The 12,594-nt window shown below is 33.5% G+C and overlaps 1 protein-coding gene across 1 annotated transcript in view; it reads left to right on the top strand.

The window, feature by feature from the left end:
• The first annotated feature begins 5,238 nt into the window (after nt 1-5,238).
• Nucleotides 5,239-12,594, top strand: part of LOC145239855 (uncharacterized) — a 251,978-nt gene continuing 244,622 nt past the window's right edge. The window contains exon 1 of the mRNA XM_080103414.1: nt 5,239-6,799. The gene's annotated coding sequence lies outside the window, so the exon portion shown is untranslated. The remainder of the gene's footprint in view (nt 6,800-12,594) is intronic.

Genomic DNA, 12,594 nt, shown 5'->3' with positions numbered 1-12,594 from the left:
CAAAACATCCTCCCCATGTTAAGAATGGCTTTTTAAATAATACCGTTATTTCAGCACGGATCAATAAGTGCACTAGTACAATATAAAAAAGTGAGACATAAACAGTAAAACGTAGTTATTTAAAAAAAAAAGCTATTTAAAAAAGAAAAGAAAAAGTCGATAAAAGTGACACATAAACAGTAAAGCAGTAAAAAAAAAGTCGATAAAAGTGATTAAAAGTGAGATATTATTAATAAATGTGTAGTAATGTCTTTTATTTCAATATTCATAAACAGTAAAACAAAGTCGATAAAAATTCATGATCGTTTAGTTACTATGGCAACTAAAACATGTCCTTTGCTCATGCGTAGAGAGAATTCAGTGTTTTTTTAGGGTGTTCGGCCGGGAACTCTAATCGCGCCCAGTACAAAAAATCGAACTCTCCGCCTGCTTTTTTTTATTTAAATCATTTTTTAATATTCAAAAATATCGTTATAAATCAGAAAATGGTCAAGTACTAGAAATATAAATGTAAAAATATTACTATGCATAAAAAGGCAAACATTTTTTGGCGGGGAAGAGGATGCGTATTGAAAATGTCTCGTAGGGTAATTTTTATTTTTTATATTTTTACTTCAAAATTGTTCAATTATTAAGAAAAAAGTAATCAATAAACAAGTGCTTTATAATTTTATTCTAAGTGGTACCTACAATTGCAGAAGTTTTTCTACAATCGCAGAGGTCTGAAGGCCGCCTAAAACATTGGGTATTTGTAGTTTTTTCAATTGTCCTTCCAGACAACTTGATACTACTACTAGTGTACCAACTACGACCGGGATTATTTGTGTTTTAACCCCGTGTATACGCCTTACCTCCAAGGCCAATGGAGCATAATTGCTCCACTTCTCATTCTCCTTCTCTCTCACATTCCTATCCTAGGGTACTGAAAATCTACAATCTGCGAGTTTTTTGAGATCTTGTCAATGACGACCAAATCCGGACGATTATGTTTCAATTGCTCGATCGTTATGACACTTTTGTTCCACCATACCTCTACCTTGTCATCCTCACTTGTTCTCACTTCATCAGGCACCTTCTCAAACCATTTTCCGGCACACTTCACCTCAAACTTCTTACACACCTCCCTATATATTCAGAGTTCAATGGTATCATGTGTTTTGCGGTACTCTCTATAGGCCAGCCCACTACACCCTGCTGCAAGGTGCGCAATTGACTCTGATGTTTTACCACAAATCCGGCATTCTGAAGTAACTTCCTCTTCTAGAACCATTTTTTGAACAATCGTGTTCCTAATGCCTGCTCGTTGTGCTGCACAAACAAAAGCTTCAGTACTCTTAGCCAGATACCCAGCCATGATCTTTCATCAGCCACTTCTGCTATATCCTGGAAGAACCTTCCATATATTTTCTTCCTAGCCAGTTCCTCTGCCATTTCTCTATGTTATCACATAATCAGCCTTGGTCTCACATATCTCCACTTCATTGACTACAAGCTTAAGCACCCACTCTTCACTTCTAACCCCATGCTCCTTCAACGACATCTCCTCGATTCTAACGCAATCTTTTACACTTTTCAATCCTCTCCCACCGTTTTTCCTCTTTTGATACAGCCTTGCTATGATACTTCGAATGTGAAATATAACAAATATTGCTAAAACGTTTCTGTTATGATATCCCTGGCATGCAAATCTTTGTCAGACCATTATAAAATTCCTGCACTGTATCTCAAAACACTGACTGCCCATGCATTCACTGCTTTCATTAGGTTTCCACCATAAAGTTTCGACTTTGCAATTAGTTTCACTCTTCTAAGATACTTCTTCCTGACTTTTTCCTTCATTTCTCTGTTCATGATGCCTACACCCTCTAACAATCCCAAATACTTATACCCTGTATCTTCTATTTCTTTCATGATTTCTCTATTTGGCAGCACTATTCCATTCGAATGAACCTTTACTTCTCTTTTCATCACCAGAACCGCCCATTTACTAATCCCAAACTCCATCCCGATGTCTTCTGAATATGTCCCTACAAGTTCTACCAGTCTCGCTACTTCCGTTTCAAATCATCCATAAACAGTAGATGGTTTAGGCATCTGTCATACATCCCAGTTTTTCTCTCTTCAAGATGATTCTCAGTGGCATCATTATCATTACAAAAAGAACTGGTGATAACGAATCTCCTTAAAATATTCCACGTTTAATGTCAACCTGCTCCATCTCCTCTTTGTTTGCTGTCTACCACATTCTCAACAACCTTCATCATCAATAGTGTTTCACGTATCCATGATTGAAGAAATATGTCATAAGCCTTTCTGTAATCGATCTCTGCTACGCTCAGATTTCTCTTCTTCTTCTTCTTCTTCGCATCTTGCATTAATGTTTTATCAATTAGTACTTGCTTATTGGTACCTCTCGAACCTTTCCGGCATCCCTTCTGTTCGTCAGGAAAACCCATTACTCTCTAGATGTTCATAAATTTTCTCCGCAAATATTCCAGTCAACAGTTTCCACATCAATGGTAGATATGTAATTGGTCTATAATTATTGGCATCTGTTCCCTTTGCAGGATCTTTCCTAATTAGTGTTATTCTTCCCTTCACAAGCCCATCAGAGACATCTCCTGATTCTACAACCTTTTGCAGGGCAGCAGCTATAGGTGGATAAAGGCATGGAAACTGGTTAAACCAGAAGCCCATCACTCCATCTGAACCAGGTGCCTTCCAGTTTGTCATCCTTTGTATGCCAGCCTTCAAGTCATCGATGGTTATCTCAACGTTCTTCATCTGCTCCATTCCTGATAGTCTTTCTTTGATCTCTCCCAACCAGCTAGCCTTCTTATTATATCGCCCTTCGACAAACCAAATCCCACCCCAGAACTTCCTGGCATTTTTTTGCATTTGGAGTGTTGTTATTTCCCCCCTTTTTACATCCATTTAATTCTTTATACAGCTTGAGATTGATTGTTCCGAAAAAGGTTGTTCTGCCGAAACGCAACACTTTTTTCAACAAAGTTTCGAATTTTCATACCACCAGTGTGGATCTTCTCTTTCAACATTGTTAGAACGCTCTTCGTTCCCTTTTCCATCAATCTATACCTCCTTTCAAGTTCGCCCTCAGCTTTCTGTCTTAGTTTAACTCCTTTTCTTATTTCTTCGATTCTATCAATGTCTTTCCGCCACCGTTTAATACCTTCTTCATGTCGTCTTTGCTAGTATGGCTTTCTATCCTTCATTTCCCTCCTTTTTCTTCTGTATTAAACCAAGACGATTTGAAACAACATATGACACTGCATACAGAATCCTGTTAAGTTCTGTAATCGATAGGTTCTTTCTTATGGTGTTGTGAATTATTCCTTAAACTATTTTTACCTCGTTTTTCACCTTCCGCCTATCACTACTCTTCATGTTCGGAATATCTATGATATCGTCTCTAAGAAGAACCTCTCTTAATTTCTGAGGTACTTCTTTTTCTACAGAAGTTAAAGTTCGAATTTCATCACCACTTCTCCATACATCTGCGCCTTTCACCTGTTCCATTGTCTCAGAGTAATTGATCTCATCTGCCTTAGATTCTTCAAACTCCTCATCACTTCCCCTAACCATAAGATTCCATTCCTCCTCAGTTGTTCGCCTCCCATCATCGCTTACATTTCCCTTCTGCACTTCCACTCTCTCAGTTCTTTCATCAGAGTTTCATCAATTTTACTTTTGTTATTCATTTCATTCCTAACCATTCTTTTATTCTCTTCTCTTGCAATCACTGAAAGTAGGTTGTTATTTTTAATTTGTTTTAATTGGGATACCAAACTCGCGACACTTCTAGCTCCTCCTCCTTTCGATTCCCGTTCTTCCTTCACTTTTCGGATATATCCACCAGATTTGGTACTTCCACTTCTTACAAAGCATTCTATCAGTACTCTTCTTTTCTCATCCGTCCATGGGTTTTTGACATTTCCTGTTCCAATTCCCTTCGTGTCTTGGGACCCTCTCTGGAAATTCTTATTTCCTCTATATCCAGTCACATCCTTAAACTTTCGAACAGTTGTATGATGACGACAGGACCCACCCTGTTGACCAGTGGGACACCTACCGGACGTGAGACCATCGCAAGATGGTCCAGCCTCATTCACGTCGTTATTTTCAATATTTTGATTTGACATTCTCCCATAAATGGGGTTAGTGAATTTTAGGTTACTTGATAGTTTTATCGAGACATCATCTCTAGAAGGGTTCCCCACCAACCTTTCCCCCGACCTTTCTCTTCCACCACCATCACTATTACCATTACCACCAACAACAATAGAAATAAAATCTACAATGATAATGGTAACACTAATATCGGTACTACTACTACTACTACTACTACTACTACTACTAATAATAATAATAATAATAATTAAAAGGAATAACATGTAGTGAATCTACTTAGGTTTATAAAGGAGAACATTTGTTAGAACGACGAAATCTTATGCAACTTAAAAGTTTTCTAAAACTAAAAGCTTAATCTACCAAGCTCAACACAAGGAGATATTTTTAAAACAATGTAAAATTTCCTGTGATGTTTGAATGAAATATTAGCAGCACATTACTCGCACGCATGACTGCAAACCCAGTAAATGTTACGTGGTTGTTTCGTTGAAAATATATGACATGAGAGAGAGAGAGAGAGAGAGTGTGTGTGTGTGAGAGAGAGAGAGAGGAGGGAGCAAAGTTAATGTAGATTAATGGATTAATTGAAAAACAAAATGAATGAAAATAGTAGTTTCGTAGAGTTTTTGTTGGGAAAATATTTGTATGGCGTCGATTAAAAAAAGATGAAATTTAAAAATTGTTTTGATCCTTAGTGCGAAAAGACAGAATTACAATACAAAAAAGTGAGAAACACAAACTTTTAAACAACATAGAACAACGAGGTAAGGAAAAGATGAAATACGAAAATGTTTTGATGCTTGACCAAAAACAAAAATTCGCTACATTTGGGAAGAAATTTGACGGGTGGAAGTGCACGAATCATAATTGTAAAATATGAAATAGAAAGAGATGAGGATTTAAGAGAAAATGAGGCAGGTGACTAGAGACATAATCATCTGATCGCTGAAGCAGAAATAAGAGACGATGAAGGCGAATAAACGAAGAGAAGGAAACAAAATTAGAACTTAGCAGCAGTTATAATAGTCGAGGACAAAATCAATGAAACGGAATATGAGAGAAAGAGGGGAAGAGGAAGAGGATATACCCAATAAGAGTGAGTTTCGAGTTAAATCAGGCGAGTGAAGGGAAGGGTGGAGCTCAATATTTTGCTATTATCGTATATGTTATTGTCTATGTGTTGGTTTGTATGTGAGAGAATAAAAATAGAAAGAAAAATGTGAATAGAAGGGATATGCATTTGATAAAAAGACGTGAAAGACGGTCGAAGATAGAGAGAGGGAAAGAGCGATAGAAGTTTAAGAAAAAGAATTCCAAGACAAACAATAAAAATAGACAAAAATAAGGCTGACAGAAATAGAGACATTTGCTTAATGAAATCGACAAGTTCAAAGTTGCAAACAAAAGAAGCCGCCACTCTTCACATCAGTCGGATTATTTGAAGAAAAGTGGACAAATTGCTATGAGAAAGAAAAGACGATGATTATCAACGATTAACGCATCATCATCATCATCATCATCATCATCATCATCATCATCATCATCATCATCATCATCATCATCATCGTCGTCGTCATCATCGTCGTCATCATCATCATCATCATCATCATCAACATCATACTCATCATGGTTGCCATCATTACTAATGTGAAATACAGCATGCACACCCCAACTACATCATAAACACCCATGTATGTTTGCATTAACATTCATCTTCGCGAATGTGCGAGCGCGCACGCAAACACGTAAGTTGATGCAAATAAAATGGTTTATGAATCGTTAAAATGTGCACACCTTATTTCTCGTTATTATGTTATAATAAAGATGTTTTTAAACATTTTAAAAAAGAGAGTGCCATTTACATTTTCTATACTTTTCTATATTCATAACTATTTTTGTATGTTTATGAAAACAAACCACTCATTTCGTACGTAGGCAAAACAAATGTGTTGGTGAAAAGAACGTATCGTGTATTTCCATAGGAAATAGTAGTCACTGTTTACATATAACATTATCAATGAACGAGCCTATTATCATCGCACTCGTCTCCTAATAATAGTACTTTAAGCATAATGTCATCATGCAGAAATATATGCATATGTGTTAGAAAGGTACTTGGGTTGCATTTATATTGTGCACCCTGGAAGAAAACTGATTAAATTATACACAGGTACTTAACATGGGCGCATCCAAAGCAATGCAATTGCAGCGTTGCACGTGCTAAGGAATATGATTGTTTCAACAACATCAACGTTTGCCGTCATTTCTGTTTTTAACGATATTATAAATAAAATCTCAGAGAATTGTCATAAAAGAGGGAATTTTCATCAGCTTTATTGAATGGGTCGTTGTGGCTTGTCATAGTCATCAAATTAGTTGCTGATAAAGTCACCTGTTCACCTGATTTTCCTCCCACTCTGACATTGTGACCTCGCAACCGTTATAATTCAAGAGGAACAGCTCTTAAGACTATGTGGAATAAATATGCAACTAATATATAAGTGTCTGACAAAATATTTCAGCATGCCAGTGTTATTTTCTTAAGTAAAAGAATGACACGTGTACGATGGAAAGAAGCGTTACGATTGACGTTGACTAAAGAGAGGAGCGGAGAAGCACCAGGAGAGAAATATAACGAAGATTATTGCAGGTAAATATTACACCTCGAACATTAGATCATAGATATCCAATAGATATCTGACGTCATAAAAGATGCATATATAGACATAAAATATACATACACATTTGAAAGTTTTTTAAACCTATAATTAAGTACGCATGGAAATAAAATGTTTTGTTATTAATTTACCACTTTTATGTATGTGCAAAGAGAGATGGCAATTCAGGTGTTAATAGATAATATTTTATTTTACCAAAATACATATTTTACCTATGTATAAAAGAATGTGCCATAACATAAAATGGTTATAATTAGTACGTAAATATGCAACTATACAAAATATAAGAATAAACGCATTCAAATATATTTATTCTTTGTAAATATGTAATTTTCTAACAAAGGATAAAGTATTTCTGATCAACAACCATGTGACTGTATGCAATGACGAATGATTTTATAAAAATAATCTTACCTGATTTCTTTTCAGAATATTTTATGTTTTTGGAAATATATTTATAGTTTCAAATGAAATTATTACGTGCAGATATTAATAGAAGAAACAACGTGAAAATAAAACAAATAGAAAGAAAAACTACAATTTACAGTATTTTATATCTCTTGTGGTAGAATAGTAAGAAATATAAACACACACACACATACACACACATGGACGTTACTTATATAAATACTCCTAAGTTAGATGTTAAAAAAGCGGCAAAAAGCTTGTGTGAATGTAAGTCGATCATTATTTCCGTATATTCAGTAAATGTATCGTCAATCAAATCACAAGCACATTCAAATTGCATCATGATACAAATCTCTTATCAAGAGAGTGACATTAAATTTATTGATGAACTCAACTCGATTGCTTGTTTCAAATAATCATGATTTTTAGTTTGAGGAAAACTATACGTATGCAATTATATTTTTTAGTTTCATACGAGTAAAGTGTCATCAGAATGATGATGATGATGATGATGATGATGATGATGATGATGATGCGAAGCAAAACTTTTTCATGACCCTTGACCTCAAAAAATTAATATCAGTACTAAATGTAACACTTCACCGGATTTAGATGTGATTCTGGATAAGGCTATCAGTATCAATTGAGGGAATAGGGTAGACAAAACATTTGGTAAAAGAAAAGCTTCTATTTTCTATTTTCTATTTCATATTTTATATTTTATATTTCATATTTCATATTTTATATTCCATATTTCATATTTTATATTTTATATTTCATATTTCATATTTTATATTTTGTATTTTATATTTCATATTTTATATTTTATATTTCATATTTCATATTTTATATTTTGTATTTTATATTTCATATTTTATATTTTATATTTTATATTCGTTAGCAAGAGATTTTTTGTTACATTTCTTACACATGAATTTTTACTGCCATTCTCACACATCATGCATACACACCCACGAATACACGCATATATATATATATATATATATATATATATATATATATATGTATGTATGTATATATATATATATATATATATATATATATATATATATATATCGTAGTTTGGGGTAATTGGGCTATGTCCTGTTTAATTGCTAACTAGCTAAAAGTGCTCTTTTGGCAACCACGCAGATAAAAAGCATTTTCTTTTTAGTTGGCGCAATTACCCTCAAATTTGGCGCAATTACCCCAAAGTAGGATATATATATATATATATATATATATATATATATATATATATATATATATATATATATATATATATATATATATATATATATATATATATAAAACAAAAATCCTACGATGTAAATATAACGTAAAATGGTCGACTAGTGCGTTCATGTACAAGATTTGTTTACGAGTAAGTATCGTTTAAATGTTTTGTTATCTAATCTTTTGAAAATATTATTTGGATTATTATGCCTTTCGAAGAGAACATTTTAATCACGACTTTTATGCTCGTCATCTGAAACGCAATTAAAAATTGAAACATCAGGTAAACGTGTTTATTTAAAAAAAATAGTTACTCGATTGAATTCCGTAGAAATAAAAAAAGCGTTTCAAGAGTTTTACATATCAATATTTTAGATTATACAAACCTCTTTGCAAAAATACACACTGGACTTTTAGTAAAGTGTTTCCTTGTTTCTGTGGTGAAGCGTCATAAAACGATCATCATCATATCATATAAATCCGAAGGTTCTATTGTCAGCATTAATTTCCTCGATATTTTTCCCATCGTAATTCTTTCTAGAAAGATATCGAGGATTACGGAAGGGACCACGTGAAGGTTGCCAACATCCTAAGCTAACGTGATTTTCGTTGAATGAACTGGATTCGAACTTGGGACACACATGCCGTCAGTCGCTGTCATTAACCATCAGCCCAGCGTCACTTGCCACTAACTTGACAATGAACTTACACAACTTTAATATTATTTGTATAATCGAAAGGATTGCTGTTGTAATCCAACTAATTAATATATATATATATATATATATATATATATATATATATATATATATATATATATATATATATATATATATATATATATATAGCGGGAATTCTCGGTGAAATCTGTAGAAGTAGTAACTATGGTGATTATTATACTTTAAACTTATAATAAAACTCATATATTTTATTAGATTTTAACATTTCTAAATTTATTTAATCAAATTATTTAATTAGCATATCTTATTTAGCGTGTTTACGCGTTTATGCTATTTTTAGTGCGATATAATTAAAACGCAGTAAAATAATAAAAAGCAAACAAAATAATAATAATATAGATTTGATTTGTATAATTGCTTTCTAATACTTTGATCTTTGCTGACATTTTACTATAAGGTCACTACTTTTTTTTTACTTTTATTAAATAAGGAATGTTGTTATTTGGACGAAAAGATATGGGAGATGTTTACAGGAAATTCAGCAGCGAGATGTCTTATCTTATTATGTTTAAATTTCTTTATGTTAATGCAGTTAGGAAAGGAAAAAAAAACAGGCAGTAAATTCTAAAATATATAGCAGTCTATTAGAGTAGAAGGGGTTTCGGCACTTAAAAAGAACAACACACACTAAAATATAAGGTTTAATTGTTGCCCAAAAAAACGGCGAAGAACGCTATAGGAGTATTAAACACGATACACGATAATAATAATTATTTTTAGGTTATTGAGATAGGATTATTGTTGATAGGATTTGAAAACGGCAAAGTTAAGAAACCGTTAAAAGAAGTTATGCCCAAAGAATGTCCGCCTCACACTAGCCACATGGACTGAAAAAAGTTTTTTTCTATCTAGCAAAACGAGAAAAGATTATAGATTAAAGCATAGTCGTTCTATGGACAAATACAATAGAGAGAGAGAGAGAGAGAGAGAGAGAGAGAGAGAGAGAGAGAGAGAATCAATGTCGCTTCTGTCAGAAAAGAGGTTGTAAGGAAGAAATTAAATCACTCCTACTAGACTTTGAAGTCAATTGATATTCATATTAAAAACCCTTTTTTTTCTATTTATTAAAAAAATATATAACTTTGCTATATGTGGGTCGTGAAATCGCATTCATCTGCAAAAGATCTTGTTAATTTGCACATTCTTTTGAACATTTATTTTAATTCCTTCCCTATTAGCTTTTTTTGTTTTGTTTTCTTATGGGATGATCATCTTTAGTTAACTATTACGTGTAATTATATTCTACATGATTTATACCTACATACTATTTGCGTAAAAAGGGTATAGTAAACAGAAACCTATTTCTATATATATTTATGTAATGCATATTTATATTTGTTTAAAAAAATTTGCCTACCAAACTCCTATGTCACTTTTTGGTCTGCAGACATGAAACTTTATATGCAGGGGCTTCAAACCCATGCAAAACTTTATATTTGGGGAAAATCGGTGCAAAAGTATCAAACATTAAAAAAATCGAATTTGCGAGGTGAAAGTCGAACGACCGCATTACGAATATGCATGCGTAACGTAATAGCTATTTGGTTTTGTTTTAATTTTTAATCTTGCACAAACATATCTTCATAGTCCATGGCATTAACGTCAAAGGAAAAAAGTAAATCGTAAGCGAAAATTTTGGTTTCGATTCTTGGGAGAGGCGCAGGAGTTATTTTTAATATATATATATATATATATATATATATATATATATATATATATATATATATATATATATATATATATATTGAATCTCACAGATAAGGAATTCATTTTTATATCATGAATAGGCTAGAAAAATTAATTAAGAATAGGAAACTAGATCTAATATCTGTAACATATTTTTGTTTTTAAGATTAAGGGATGCAGTGTTTGATCAACTCTGCTGGGGAGCCATGATTTAATATACTATTTTGTTTTAAAATTCCCGAAGCAGTGTTTCATAGTAAACAACTGATGATCCCTTAAATTAACAATAAAACTATAGTGAATTCGAGAGAACAAGTTGATGCATGGATTGTAGGTGATTAAATGACTTACTGACTAAAGAGTTTTCTAACGAATGATGAAAAAATATAAAAATTAAATTTTTTATATAGCTTTAAAGGTTAAAAAACTTCCGAGACTATATCTATCTACATACCTATAAAATTGAACGTGTCTGTGTGTCTGTCTGTGTGTATGTATGTCTGTGTGTCTGACTGTGCGTCTGCCTACATTTCCTTACGCAATAACTCTGTCAATTTTTAGTCTACAGACTCGAAATTTGATATACAGGGTACTGAGATTTGGGAAAATCTATGTGATCGGTTTTCCGCCAGAAATTAGGCGATTAAGGGGTCATAGTTCAACTATTTGACCTTTGAGAACTCTACCAAACTTCTACAACAATTTGGGGTCTAAACATTTGAAATTTTAAATATAGGTTCCTTGGACATTGATCTAACTTAATAACTCAATTTGAGACCAAAACAATAAATGTTAAGGGTCATAATAGGGGTCAAAGTTAAAAAAAAAAATTGACCACCTTTTTGTTTTGCTTAACATACACCTGCAAAAACGCCGGGCAACGCTGGGCAACGCTGGGCAACGCCGGGCTGAAATGCTAGTATATCTATAAAAGTGAACGTATCTGTGTGTCTGTCTCTGTGCCTGTGCATTTCCCTACGAAATAACTCTGTCAATTTTAAGTCTACAGACTCGAAATTTTATATACAGGGTACTGAGATTTGGGAAAATCTTTGTCATCCATTTTATGCCAGATATTTGGCTGTTACGATTTGACCTTCGAGAACGCTATCAAACTCTCCGACAATGTTGGGTCTAAACACTTGAAATTTTAGATATAGGTTCCTTGAGCATGGATCTAACTTAATAACATTATTTGAGCCCAAAACAATAAATGTTAAGTGGTCATAATAGGGATATATACGGCATAATAACGTTGACACACCGGTTCGCATCAGATCACCTAAGTTAAGCAACGTTGAACCTGGTTATTACTGAAATCGGTGACCAATTTGGGAAGTCTAGGTGCTGTATGTAGGAGGACGTCGACAACTCACTGCAAAAAGTTGCAAAAACCTAACGTCGTCATCTCCCCTAACGTGGATATATACATGCGACTGGGGGCCGCTTGTGAATTTCATACTTACATGAAACTTCCTCCTTCGGAGGAAGCCGGTTAAACCCTGAATAGGGTTGGTGCTGACTGCGCACACACATAATGGGGGTCAAACTTTTAAAAAAATGACCTCTGCAGCCTCTCCCATATTTCTCAGACAATTTTGGGTCTAAACACTTAACATTTTAGATACAGATTTCTTGGACATTGATCTAACTTAATAACTTGGTTTGAGCGCAAAACTGTAAATAGGGGTGAAAGT

The sequence above is a fragment of the Euprymna scolopes genome, chromosome 19 (genome assembly GCF_053919585.1).
Source record: "Euprymna scolopes isolate OS-2025 chromosome 19, ASM5391958v1, whole genome shotgun sequence".
In the NCBI taxonomy this organism is placed as follows: Eukaryota; Metazoa; Mollusca; class Cephalopoda; order Sepiida; family Sepiolidae; genus Euprymna; species Euprymna scolopes.
This window is presented reverse-complemented; position numbering and strand designations above follow the sequence as displayed.